The following is a 14,858-nucleotide window of genomic DNA, read 5'->3' as shown; positions in this document are numbered from 1 at the left end:
GCCCAAGAGGAATGATGTCAAGGAGGAGGTGGTGGAGAGGAACCAAGGACACAAAGCTTGGTGGGAACAGAAGGAAAGGGTCTTCATAGCCTCCTTATGCTGCACAGACAGGCTGTAGGGTTGGTACAGTCAGCAGGCAAAGGCTATGCCAAAATCACACAGGATCACAGAACCATAGAATCACAGAATCACAAAATTAACTAGGCTGGAAAAGACCTTTGAGCCTGGCTCTAGGTTGGAGCCCTCTGGTCCTCTCAGGACTCTCTTTTCTTTCTTCATTACACACCTCTGATCTTTTCAAGTTTCCCTCTTCCACCATTTATTGATCCTGTGGCCAAATTCCTTGATAGTAGTTAAGATTTTTCTCTGGGGCTTTGCTAGACTACCTGTCTTACCATGAAGACCTCCCTAGTGGGCTGCTGCAGAGTTTGAAAGGGCTCTTTGTGAAAAAGCTCTGTTCAGTGAGGGGCTGGATTTGTGTGTAATAAGGAAAGCTGTGGTGTGAACAGGATGAAGAGCCTGGAAAAATGGAGAGTCAGTACTCAGGGCAAACCTGTGCTCTATGCCTCTAGGCAAAACAGAATCACTTGGGTAACAGAGACCATTTTGAACCTCAGTTTGCAAGGAAGACGTCTTAGCATGGTCTTCCTCTTTGTCCTGCTTAGTGTAGGATCTCCTACCTAGAATTTGGTCTTGGGTGAGAATTTGGTGGATGATTTGCTGCTGGTCAGTTTATAAAATAGATGAAGATATAGAGGCTGTGGGACAATACAGCTCAAGTGAAGGCAAATGGTAGAAAAGAAAATAGTCCACGATCTAGCAGATGAATTTGTGCTCTGTAGCCTTGTGCAACATTTTTCACACTGTAAATTTGTCAGTCAACAAAGTATTCTCATGAATTCAGCATTTCACTATTGACTCCGCCAGGCAGGATCAAATTCCACTAATGCATTAACACGTGAATACAACAGATTGTTGATTATCACTGATACAGCTTCAGATGGGAGTGCTTTACTCTGAATGCTAAGGATGAGGGTCTAAGTATATGGCTCAAAGTAAACACTCTCTTAGGAGACTGACTGCTGTGAGAAGTACTAGCTGGAGAAAGAGCAAGTTTCAAGAAATTAAGAGTTCTACTTTGCACAGTAGCTTTGGGGGACAGAAAGATTTTTAAGCCCACTTGTTCTGAAATCTTTTTGTCTCTGACACTTTGTTCTTAGTACTAAATAAACAATAATTTGCATAAATAGGTTTCTGATCACTGCCTACACCACTGATCACAACTTCCTTCAGGGAGAAACTGTGGGCGCTGGAACTGAGTCACATCTCAGGGCTCAGCACACCTGGTAACCAGGCTCTTGTGGCCTGTGACTGGGGCCAGATTTTGAGCAACAGGAGCATCAAGGACTCAAAGACAGATGGTTGAAGGAGTACAGAATAGGGAGGGATGTGGGGAGAGGGAAAGCTGTCCCCTAGACTGTGTCATGTCCAGAAAGGTCTTTGGCTGTGGTTCACTGGTTTTGCTGATTTTACTGTGAGCTGGGGGAAAATGATCAGTGCAGTCATTCATGAGGCCGCTCATGTAAATGTTTAAAATGTTGGCATTAAGTATTGTAGTTACTAATTAATAATATGCATTTATATAGCACCATAAATGTTCATGGCACTTTACAGATAACAGTATTTCTAACTGTTGGGATTGTTATGTTTAAGAATTTGGAAGGTAGCCAAACAATATAAGTAGATAAGGTCTACTGTTTATATCTGTAATTTGGTGAATTCCTTTTGATTCGCCTTCTAGATGGAAAACACTAAGGGCAGTACTTGCTTACTTCCTATTCTTAGGACCTTTGAGGGGCCAGTAAATGCATATAGATACAGATATAGATATAGATATACCATAGAGACATTGTTTTTAAAGGAATCATGGATGATTTTGTTAGCCTGATTCTGAGTATCATTACAATCCTTGTGCACAATGGGAAAAGTGCTCATCTCTAGTAATGATGTGAATGAAAAGTAAAAATATCTGTCTCTTGTGGTGCTATGGGCAAATATGCTCATTTATGTAACAGATCTATCCAGAGGAAAACAAGTTTTGGTGAGAGGAAAGCTAAGTCTTTAAACACCACTAGCTAGAACAATAGTCCATACTGAATAAAACACTGTTAGCCAGGAGGCGTAACTTTCTGCTACTGTCTATGGCCCCTGGAGCAAAGGAACGCATTTTTGGCAAGAACAGTAGCTAGCTCTGGCTTAATGACCCTAGACTACCTGGGGCATAGGAGTGAAGCAGGCTTAATTAGGGAGCAGGTCTAGGGAAGTTGGGAGATATGGCCCTGCACATAGATGCTGCTTTTCTGCGTTCTTGGAGACTCGTTACAAGAGAAATACATGTCCTTTGCCAAGCCCAAAGGGGAGAAGGCTTAGCACAGGGGTGGAGACTTGGTCTCCCAACAGGTGGCAAAGATTCAGGAGCACATGGCATCTGTGCAAGTCCCATATCAGACACACACACTCAAATCACAGGGAGAGAGGTGAGCTGGTTACTCCTGTCCACCCTCTTGTATTTCACGGGCAGAGGACCTGCTGAATACAACATATACATACAGAACACCCTGAATTGTCCTCTTCATCCCTCGTACAGAAAAACTGCCAAGAGTGTGCTGACTTGGTTAGCTCCTGGAGAAGACTTCCATGGTGGGCAGGACTTGTCCCTAAAGCAAAAGGAAACTGGGAGAGCTTGGGTCTCCAATTGCTGCTATAAAGAAGAGAACTTTGATCCTTCTCCTTGGCTGGACTTCAGAACAGCATTGCACAATCACTTCTGATGGTTCATGAACTCTGTGGTGAGGTGTCTCTCTCTTGTTCCCACCTATTTTAACTTTTATGTTAGTCTCTTTTTCTGTTTTCTCTAGGCTGCTCCTCTTTTCTCACTGCTTCTCCTTAGAGTGTTTATTTTAGAGAGCTTTTACTGAGAGCAGAATGAAGAGTGCTCCTTGGTGCTTATGATTTTCAGGGCAGATGGCCCTATATACATGGAAAACTGGCCAGGAAACATAATGAGCTCCAAAGCTAACTAAATGCTAGTAGAGAAAATCAGTGAGGGTGTTTCTCCAAGCTCGGCCAGAATTAGAGGCCACTGAATCATAGGAAAGCACTTCTCTCCTTTGAAAGGCCACGTTCACCCTGGTTAGCAGGTTGGATAGACCTTGGCAGACAATGAGATGGGACCTAGTCTTGCTGAATTTGGAACTGGGTTCTCATCTGAAATATGAGCAACAGCATAGCCAAACAATCATTTTTTCATATTTCTTTAAAAGTTAAATCTCTGCCTTGTAGCAGTCTAAAATGTTTGACTGGTTTTTCTTCCTTTCTGGTTTTATGCTGACCATGAACCTCATGAGAAAACTTGCTCCTGTGCATTCCAGTGGTTTAAGTAAGCAACTATTTTTTTAAAGTCTTTTGAGGTCAGAGTAAGAATTCCAAGTCTTTTGAGGTTCTACCTCTAAAAGGCAATTTTTAAAGAGAAGAAAATTCATATTTGAATTTTGTCTTCAGATTCTGCTTCAGTAAGTCTCCAAGTTCAAGGCTGAGGCCCACATTAAGGGTTTTAAATACCTTTCTTGGCTAAAAAGGAATTATGCAAAGATATTAATTTATTACCTTCCAGATCTGGGCTGTATATGTGTTCACACTGATGACTGTTTACTTTACTAGATACAAATAAAGTGGTTTTTGTTTACTGTGTTCCTCTTCTTGTATTCCTGCTGCTCTTGACATACCTCTAGAGGAACATGCTGGATTTCACTCTTGTTCTCGTCTCATCAGCAGGATCAGCAATTGAGTTTGTACAGTTGCTCTGCAGAGCACACCTTCTCATCCTGACTGTGGTACCCCTGTGCTGTGACACCTGTTGCACAGTGCATTTCTGCCTGCTTGAAGGATGTACACTACCCCCAGGTAAAGGGACCTATGAGAAAACCATAAGATCCAAGGAATCATGTGGATGGACATTTAACCTCAGGGGTTAATGCAGTTATCTGGTACAGGTCTCTCTTTAGTTCTTTCATTTATACTGCATTAAGGGTGTAATGAAATTTGAAATAGCACCTCTGTACGTTTGACAGGCATAATGAGCCATGGATCACTCCTGAAAACCTAATATGCCTGGGAAAATAAATGGTGTAAACTGTAAACAAAATACGCTTCAATGATGCATTGATAAGAAAAAACTGGTATTGCAGCCTTCTGGGAAATAGGTATCATTCCCAGTAGTGATATTTTGCATATTTTAGTCAGGACTGGGAACCACAGAAGATACAGAGCCTTCCTGTCAGGACTTGATTGTAGAATTTGTACATAGTGAAGCATGCCAAACCCTACCCTTATTAACTGTTTGACTATTCCTACAGGCCCGTACATATAATCTATGCGGTTGCAAAACAGGAACAATTGCAGGACAAAGAACATACTGTTAAATTAAAGAGTTTCATAGTTATTGCCTGCAGTATGTAGGGAAAAAAAAAAGTAGCAGGAGATTGTGAAGGCATGTATATAAAGCTGAAAGAAAAGAGAATGCCGAGTTCAAGGAACTTGCCGAGTTCCTGTTCCTGACACTGAGAAAGTAAATGAACAGCTGCTTTAACCTACTTCCTAACTGAACTATATTGTGTTTACCTTATTAGTTGGCAGTATGCTTTGATTTAGAACAAAATATCCATTGAAGAAATGTTTGACATAGTTTGACGTTGTACCTGTTTTCTTACCCCAAGACCCAGTGTTCGAATGCTCTTTCACTCCTGCCTGATGGCTAAAGGCATTCATGGATCCCGTTTTGTGCGTGCTGGTGCATAGGCACCTCTAGCTGTGTAGAAAACAGTAAGCTAATTCTGTTTCCTGGGTGATTGCTATTTAGGCAAAAATACTGTCTGATCAAATGCTCCATTGCCTCCATGTCTGTGATTGCACCCAGTTTCCAGTAATTTTCATCACATTTGTAGTAGTTTTTTTCCATATTACTTTCTACCATTTTTGTAGTGCTTTGTCTGCCTGCCTGGTTTTGGCATTAAGCAAGCAGATGATTCAGCAAGTAGGAACGAGCTTACCTCCTACTTCTGTGCTGGGAGATATTTCTGCTCTGCCCCAGCCCTATGGCAGAGTCAAAATTCCTGTTTCTCTCAGTTCTCAGCTCCTTCTAAATTGGTATTGCAGTGGAATTTGGGCTTTAACCACCTCTGCTGGCTCTGGTGGCTCCGGTGGCTCCAAGGGATTGTGATCCACTCTGCAGCTCTTAGAAAAATGGACATCCAAAAGGCTGGCATTGGACCACCAAAAGCAGAATTCTAACATCAATAAGGATAATACTAGTAAACGTGAGTTTCATGAATGACCCATAAAATCTACGTTTGATGTCAAGTTCAAACTACATTTCTTAAAAATTTGGGCTACACATCTAAGAGGAGAAAGTCATGTTCTCATTCCATTTAATACACATTATTACTCCTACTTTGCACGTAGTTTATGATCTTTATCTTAAAAAAACCCTACTCCTGATGTCACCAAGTAGGATTAAATCTGACCAGGTTCTGCCACTGTAACTTTGCCCTCGTATCTTCAAGCAAAACAGTGCAACTTGCACCACCAGTTTCTTATGAAGCATCTTCAAAAGACTTTGATCATCACTGATCTATTCTACATTTAGTTGCATCAGTGACATAAAGATGAAAGTCTTCTGGTCTCATTTCTGTTCTTTCAAGCTGTCTGAACTCTCACTAGCAGTACACAGCAATTACAGTTTGGCCTGCATTTAGTGGCACTTTTGCTTGGCTGCTGATAGGCATGAATTTCATCTGCTGTGGAGGTTTACACTAGTGGAAGAACTGGCCTGATGCACTGGCAAATGCTTCAGTGGTCAGCAGGAAGCACAGTCCAAACTACAAACTTTATTATCCATTGACTCTGTTGGATAGTGGTCAGAAAGGCTCTTTTTTGTTCTTTTTTCCAGTGTGGATATTTTCTCCGAAATGATCCTGTAATCCTGAAATAGGTACTTGATATTCTGCCAAAACATTGAACTTCAGGGAAGTTTGAGAAATTATGTATTTGGATAACACTTGTACATGGGTGTTAGGTTCCTAGTAGGTTCCAGCTGACTTACAAAGAATCTCAAGAATGGGAAACCTCGTCTTCTGTGTGGCAACAGGAAATTTCATTTAAGGACAGGTTGTATGACTGTAGCATTTGTAGGAAGGAGAGAGAATAATTAATAATATAGAAATGGAAATTGCAGTTTTGTGTCACATGACTGGATTGAGGGAAGCAATTAGAGTAGTTTGAGATCTCAAAGACCCATCTTTCCATTTCTTGAATTCTTATAATGCCTAGAGAAAATGAAAATATGAAAGAAACCTCCATATCACTGGACAGGCCAAAGCCCCATTTTAGATCTTCAGAATTACTAGCAAAAGGGAAGTCAATAAAAATATTTCACTTCCAGAGAAATTAAGCAGCACGGACCTATGATTGTTGTATTTTGGTAAACATCTAAATATACTGCCAAATGAGAACCGGTTTTAATATAGAAAAGATGACCAAAAAAAAAAAAGGGAACTTTAAAGATTCAGGATTTCCCAAGAAATTAGACAGAAATTGAACAACTGTTGACATCTCGAAAAGGGATTTAATGGGTTGAGCAACCTGATCTAGCTTTGATATCAGTGCTGCTTTGAACAAGGGACTAATGGACCTCTAGAAGTCTCTCCTAACCTCAATTTTTCTACGAATTTATCAACTGACCCTGTGAGAAGAGGGTACTAATACAAAACATCAGGGATTTCTCTTGACACACATTGCCAAATTTTTCATTAGTGACCTTTACATAAACAGGAAGAACACGTAAATTAAATTAGCTGTTGACACAAAGCTGAGAGGCATCATCAATACAGCAGAGGATCAGAATATGGAAGGCAAGGAAGAATTTTGAGGAGTGAGCTAATAGAAATGGATGTATGTAACTACATGAGCTTCAAGGTCATGTGCTTAGTGAATAATCACAACAATTTCCATTATACACTGTGTTTGCATCTATTGAAAAGGACAGAGAACAAAATAGTGTGCGCTAGTCAATCATGGGCTAATTAGGTGTAACTGCTGTGATGTGGCTGTAAAATGAGCAAATGCCACAGAGCAGATAAGGCATTTTGAGTAGTGATAAGAAGGAACTGATACCATTGTTCTTAATTTAAAAAACCACAAACGCACAAAAACCCTACCCCAAAACAAAAGCAACAGCAAAACACAAAACAAACCAGGGATGAGAACAACAAAAAGTTCAAAAAGAAACTTCAAGAAGAGGCAATTTTTGTCATGAGAAAAAATGGCCATCGGCTGCCAACAGGTAGAAATTCAGATTGACAAAGAACATACCTAATTTTGAGACTTCAGGATAGTCTGTTACTATGAGCAGCAAGAGCTGTGGATGAGAGCACAACCTGTGCCAACGTCAGCTCCCAGCTCATCCTTTGTGGAGCAGTGCTACTCCTTCTGCTCCCTCACATCCCTATTGCTGTTATATGTTCCTTAAACAGCTTGTGATATTCTAAAACCTTACAGGCAATACTGATGTCAATGAGTCAAGCCTGCTAATGGTCCCTGGAAGATGACTTAGTAATTCTCTGCCATTCATTTACAATTATCAGAGAAAATTCAAAAGGGTTGTATGAGTTCACTGTCAGGAGAGAGCTCAAAGCCAAAGTTAGTCCACTCCTCCAGCGACTAGACTTCCCTCAAGAAGGGGTATGCCTGCCCATGGTTAATGGAAGTATATCAGACTTTGCCTGCAGCAGTTTGCTATCTGAAATAATTACATGTCATCAAAGTGGAAGCTCTGCTTTCCCCAGATTCTTATTTTGCTGTAGTACACCTGATGGTGCCTCTATGAATTATATATGCTGTGGCACATCAAGGCCACATCCTGAAATAACAGGATGTAGGGAGCCTGGTAAAATACAAAGAAGCTATGGAAAAGTGAAATAATTTATTTGAAGTTAATTAATAGGTTCATCTATTTATTGGAATCAACCATTAACAGCAAAACAGCAGGTTGCAGTAATTTAACATCTATTAACTGCCAAAGAATATGAGTTCGTCCTAACTGCAGTTTATTTATGAAATTTGAACACATTCAAGCACCGATATATGGTGTGGTCAGATCTGCAACCGTGGTAAAGAGCTATTGGCCAAAAATGTCTCTGACCCAAAGCTTCAGAGATCAATCCAAGCAATCTCAGGCACAGTGAAAAATTGGCCACAATTCTGAGTTTCCAGGCTCACAGTCCATGAGAAGATTTTGGAGTCTACAATGTTTATTGTAGCTTAAAAAAATCACAGCGAACCAAGCCTTATGGATTAGTCCACAGCACCAAACTTACAGGCTTGGTCCATTTCCTCATGCATAGAATTTTATTTCAATTTAATTTAAAATAAATGCAGATCAGAATGTATGTTCTGTATCAGAATGTGAGTCAGTAATATACCTATCCCCAAACCTGCTATTCCTGAATATGTGATTTCAAAATTTGGATTTTAATTTTTGTCAAGGCTGGCTTATTCAGTCCCTGTTTTCACATTTGGTCTTCTGCCATGTAGTCTGTATCATAAACTAAGATCTATTTCAAATTTAAGTCCGGATCTATTATTAGTATTATTATGCATATTGAAATGCACTGATGAATTGAGCACTAATATAGTATGAGTCAGATAAGTTAAGATCAATCTGATTATGCTCACAGATCAGAATTAACAACCGATTGTTGGGGGCACAGCAATGGCGCCCAAGGAATGCTGTACACCCAAACGGTACAGTCCTGTGAAATGCTGTCATTGTTGCCCAGCTAAAGGAATTTTGCATTCAATTTGGTTTCTTCCACAAAATACCTGAAGTACTCAGCATTTCAGACTCAGCCCACATGTCAGGGCTACCTATGGTGCAGTGATCTGGGCATTTACTAAAATGAGGGTTAGTCCAACTAGCCTCTCCTGTTTCAAAAACTCAAAATGCTGCTCATGTGACAACTTCGAGACATCAACCAGGATGACCAGTTTTAAGGAATGTGGAGAAACACAAATGCTTCACTCACTTGCCTATTCTCCTGATTACTGAACAGAGGGGTTTTCCTAGTTTACAGAACATAACCGCCGCTTTTGGGCAGTTTTGTTCTGTAAATCCCGTGTTTTCTGCATTTACTTTACCTCCCAGCTTGACTACAACCTTTGGTAATATCATAAATCAAACAGTAAGTAGGATTCCCCACAGCTTGGATGCAAAAGTGTAAGAAACATAGTGTGACTTCCTTTGTATTAAAATATTGTCTAAACTCCATCTTTAGGAAATACGTACTGGAGTCCGCTGTAGACAGATGAAAGCAAGTCCTGGCTGTGTTTCTAACTAGAAGGGCATGAATCAGCTGTGATCCAGAAGATGTCTGACAGTGGTGCTGACTCCAAACTTACCTTGGGCTTGGCCAGACACAACTGCAGCTACCTGGTGGTATTGGACAGTGGATATATAATTACACTGAACTACCCTATTGCGTCAGATTCTTCCCTCATTTACACCAGTCCAGCTTCTTGGAGGTCAGTAGCTTTGAAGTGGTAGGAGAAGTATTTGGCTGAGTTCCTCAGTTTTATGCAAATATCCTATGTAACATCAAAAAAGTAAATTTAGAGAGGAGGTGGAATAGCATTTAGAAATCAAGACCAGAAAATGTCTGCCTGCTGTTGAAGCAGGTAAACTACAGCAGCTGTAGTTTAGCTGTTGAGGGAAGTTTTCCCTGAAAGGGATTTCAGAGTTTGAGGTTCAAGGAAACCATCCCAGCTTTCACATATTTACTTACCAAGAACTGAATGCAGAAGCTTCAGTGCTTGGACAAGCTGCTACAATTTGAATAAGGGACAAAAATCCATGTTCAAACCACTTTAGCATGGACATTAAATTAAGTATGATAATGGCAGCAGTTACCTGATCCATCAGGGCGACTCATGCCACCTAAGCTGGGCACCTAGGATTCCCCAAATGGACAGTGGGCAATTTAGGTACTCAACAGAGGAGCATATTGCTCTTCATTGCCAATACAGAGAGTTTACTGAACATTTATAGGTGTGATTCATTTCTGAAAGACACTGAGTGGACATCTGGCTAGGTTCTGGGAAACAGCAGGCAAAGGTATATGCCTGGACAGGCTCTGGAGTCTGGTCTTTAACGTCCTGATGTATGCAGGAGTCATAATAGCAAATGTTGTTTTGATGCTGTCAGTATTAGGCATAGTCTGAGCACATCTAATAAACCCAGCCTCTCTGAGGTAGCATGTCAGAGCCTCATTGTCTGCCTCGGAGCTGCAACAATTTAGATGCTTAGTAAAGCAAACCTGACTGCTCCTCGTAAGAGAAAATGTTGAGCACAACTCTGAGCACAAGAGGCTGAATAGATTTTTCACCACCTTCAATATCACACGGTCCTGAATACTGGAACAGGCCATCCTTTTGGACCTAGAGGCTGTTTTCATAGATGTCCTAAATTCATTGTAACCTCTGCACCTACTCGGGGAGAAGTGAAGTGATTCAGAGGATGTAAGCAAGGCAGAGAGCAGGGAGTTTTTGACAGATGTCAACAGGGAAGAAGAGTACAAGGACTTGGGTGCAAAGGAGGTGATGAACATGGCTCTAAGCACCCAAATTCTACCAAAGACAGACACGGCCCAAATCTTCGGACAAGCAGATCTTCTGGCACATTCCTACATGCTGTGACCTGAGCCCGTGGGCACTGCAACATGTGCTACCAGAGGTGATGTAACTGGTGTTGGACTCGCAATGACCCTGGCCAGAGGTTAAGCACTGGTATCTTCTTTCTGCTTGCCTGCATACTGGGGTGGTTTCACTTGACATTGAACATAACCAAAAAGGAACCCCCGCACTGCAGGGTGTGAGGCAATTAGCCAAACCGTTTCTCCTAAAATTGGATTTCATTGTACAGGTCTTTTTCATTCCTTCAGAGCTCATGCTTGAGAATTAATATGGCAATTATCGATCCCTTTTGTATACTATGGAAAGGAGGTTCTATTCCTCAGAAGTGGATTTGCTCTGATGACACATAAACAAAGCCCTGAAGGGAGGAAGGTAAAACATAAAGAGGTGTTGACAAGCTGTACACCACTTGGTTATGCAAACACAGATGTGGTAAAGGGCAAAGAGCAATAATTTTGCAGAAGTTGAAAGTGTGGGAACGCTGGCGGTTGCTCTTTAATGATTATAACACAAAGGAATGCTGGCAACTTCTCTCACTGACTTTACATTATCAAACTGAGTCAGTGATGAGTAATAAGATATACTATTACAAGTATTCTTTAATGTACCAGCTCTTTATATACCAGCTTTTCTTACAAAGATGTAAAGCTTTCTATGAAATATTGTGTTGGTCCTAATGCCACCAGAGAACTCCTGTTTGCAGATGCAGTGCATCATTGTTTTCAGATCAGACCCACTGGCTTCTGCCTTACTTGCTTATAAGTGAGCTGGGATTAGGAAAGTAAAATGGGATTGAGGTAGAGATCTCATGGGTAAGCTTGTCAAAAGTGTGATTTATGTAGCTTTCCTTCCATAGTTGCCCAGTTTGACACATCTGTCTTTTGTCTTCTAAAAATTAAGCTCTTCGAAAGGGCATTTCCAAGCTGACATCCATAGTTGTGCCTGGGTGCTGTAGCTGTTCAGTCTCTGCACTAGCACAGTTTGCCAGCCTAGCTCTGCGGAGTTGGGTCCATCACACAGTGTTTGTGTTTCACAGGAATAAAAAGAAGACTTTTTATTTTTTCCCTCTAAGTTTGTGTGTTTGTATGTCCCCAGGACTTGTATGATGGTACACGTCCTGTATTCACAAGCCAAAGTGGTTGTTTGCCAGGCAAAAGATAAAAGATTCCTGCAGCCACTCAAACACATTCCTCATCTATTGATTTCTACCTCTGCAGTCAGGTCAGAGCCTGGTATTTGTTGCAGACCCCATCAGATTTGCACAACCTATTTTTATGGCTCTTGACCTTACATGCTCCAAAGTGCTGATGAGCTAAATACATGTCCTGAACACAAGAATATTGTTAGAAGAGTGCATGTGAGTACAGAAGTGAGGCAGAAATAACACAGGCAAAAAATTTGAGGGAACATTTGCTGTCCTTTTATGACCTATCCAACGGAAAGAGTAGATAAGAGCTTTTGCTGTAGAATTTCCTTCCACTCTGGGTTAGTCTGCTAGGATGGTGAGGCTGGTTACTTTAGAAAAGTTTCTTTTGGAGAAACTGAAGTCAGATTTGCCTCTTCAGAGATTTAAGAGAAAAGGATTTTTCTTCCCATTTTTCTGCGAATATTCCCAAGTTGGAGATCAGTAATTCAAGCCAGGACATGCAAGGAGCATGTTCCTTGAGGTATACTCACAACTACGCAGTCTGTCAGCAAGCGAAAATCATTGCATTGCTACCTCCACCCAGGCAGAGAACTGGCACACAAACACGGAGGCTTCCATGCTGCTTCTTCTCCAGCTTTTTCTCTGGATGTGGCCCGGAGCTCATCCTCTCTTCTTTGCCCTGTAGACTCAGGGACATCTAGTGGCTGAGCAATCCTGAACACAGTTTTGGATCATGAATTACCCTAAGGGAGTAGGGATGCCTCATCCCGTAAGGAATTTAGCATGTCCTGAGAGTTGACATCCATGGGCATCTTCTGGGAAACAGATGGTCAGTGCTGTGGGTCAGTGCCGTGGGGACATTGTTAATGCTGAAGAAAGTGTGATATTAAATTCAGACCAGTTAATCTGAGAGTTTCCTTCTTAGTCAGCCAGACCTTTGAGCAAGGTCCAGCAAACCTCTTATCTGTAAACCAAGCATACTACTTCACAAAAGCTGGAGATAGTTTTTGGTAGCACTTTCAGTGCCTTGGATTTCATTCTTTCATTTCTCACAGGCTGTGTCTTACGCAAAGGATTAATCTAAGAGCAACTTTAAGTATTCTCCATCCCATGGGCTACTCCTTTCCCTGCTGCTTTGATGGATGTTATCCCTGCTGCATCCCAGGCTTAGGGCCCTCACTGGGGCCCTTGAGAAGACCTGAGGAAACGTGTCTCCTGATGCTCTGCTGCCTGCTCTGCTCAGTCCTGCCAGGCTCTTCTTGGCTCCTGCTCCACTGCACTCTAGACCTTGGCTGAAGTCCATACCTGAGTGTGTGCTATCCAGAGAAGACAGAACTTGAGATTAGCCTCGAATCTACACTATGGTGCCTGCACAGGTGCACACAAATGGCAAATAGAGTTGACATTTTTCACAAGTCCCTGCCCAAAGTTGTTCCACTTACGGTAGTGATGAAATCAGGGAATGGTAGATGTTCTGAGACCTTCAGTCTTTTATTGGTGTGGTTTCTGCAAAAGCAGCAAGGGAAAGCCCAATGGTACAGTGTCCTTCCTGCTTATTTCTTTCATGCATTGCAGGAGTGATCTCCAAATCCTAATAAAATTCTTAACATGATTGATTTTAAACAGCTGTGAATCTCTGTGACTAACTATGGGGAAGAGTTGAGCCAAAGCTTTAATGGCAATACTTTGAAGGCTTTTCTCATGAAGATCCAGGTAAAAGGATTTTCATCAGGCTATGGGTCTGTATAATGCATATTTTTGAGATGCAACAGCTCAGCTAAAACCCATGAACTTCTAGAATTTCTTTGTGAGTCCCTCATGAAAGATTCATCAGCATCTCTTTGCCCCATTTTTGGGCTGGTTCTTAAGGTTTTACCCGTAACATTCCTCAGTAACAGATGCCAAGACATCTCCTGAGATACTTTTTGAATAAGAACTTCCATCTGGCACTGTATCCTTAGAAGCTGTGACTTGGCTTCTTTGTCTGCAGGGTGGTTAGTCCTAATGAAGCAAGCACAGCAATTTGCTGAGCAGAGATATATGCTTATCAGATCCTGTTACTGAGCTGATTCTCTTTTATAATTATTTATTCTGACTTCAGTAGATGAAGCAATGTGAAAACACTTAAACCCATGGCTTTCATCAGGAAGACACAATCTCACACTCCTGTGAACAACTGAAAGCTGTCTATATAGAAACGGGTAACTGTACTGGTATAGCTGTCCCACTATATCCTGCCAGGCAAACTTCCCATTCTCTTCTATCTAAAGATAAATGTCCTGATTTAAATTATGTTGAGATGAGCTTCATAGAAAAGAAGTACTTTTTTTTAGAGGGACAGCAGTGTCCATAGAGGGAGAATTTTACTGGCGTAGCTAAACTAGTATAATTATACTGGCATAATTATGCTGGTAATTTTCCCTGTGTATACAAGCTATGAGTCTCAAATTGTGCTTCACTGGCAGAAGAGCCTCCTTTGTTGGAGAGATTCTTCAGATCTGAATCAGGTCATTAATAAGTGCTTCAGCACTCAAGTCAATGCCTCACATTTTATAAAGACTTTTACTCTTTGCCTCCCAGAGAACCCCAACTGTTTTATGCTTGTAACAGATTCTACATGAAACCTCATCCTATGATGAGGGAAAGTGAGCACAGGGGAGAAGCGTAGCAGTTACCTCCCATCAGCATTGTCAGTGGCACAAGGCCTTGTGGAGAGAGAGCTCAAACACCACGAAATAGCAGCAGACTGACATTGTGTGGGTTTGTTTCTTTGCCTTTCTATTTCTTCTGTTTTATATTTCTGTAGCCTGTTTTGCTCCCTGCTAACAAGATTTCTGTTCAAAGGGGGACTCTGTGTGTGACTTGTAATACATATGAAAACAAAAGCTGTGCATGATGGTTTATGAGA

The 14,858-nt window shown here is 41.3% G+C and overlaps 1 long non-coding RNA gene across 3 annotated transcripts in view; it reads left to right on the top strand.

The window, feature by feature from the left end:
* The window catches only part of LOC116455391, a 151,571-nt gene that overhangs the window by 17,369 nt on the left and 119,344 nt on the right, over positions 1-14,858 (top strand). For 2 of the 3 annotated variants that reach the window (XR_004244374.1, XR_004244377.1), the window contains exons 2-3: positions 2,648-2,849; positions 3,835-3,963. This is a non-coding gene — a long non-coding RNA (uncharacterized LOC116455391). Of the gene's footprint in view, positions 1-2,647; positions 2,850-3,831; positions 3,964-14,858 lie in introns of all 3 variants that reach the window. The other variant, XR_004244375.1, reaches the window with a different exon arrangement.

This window comes from Corvus moneduloides, chromosome 1 (genome assembly GCF_009650955.1).
Source record: "Corvus moneduloides isolate bCorMon1 chromosome 1, bCorMon1.pri, whole genome shotgun sequence".
Classification (NCBI taxonomy): domain Eukaryota; kingdom Metazoa; phylum Chordata; class Aves; order Passeriformes; family Corvidae; genus Corvus; species Corvus moneduloides.
This window is presented reverse-complemented; position numbering and strand designations above follow the sequence as displayed.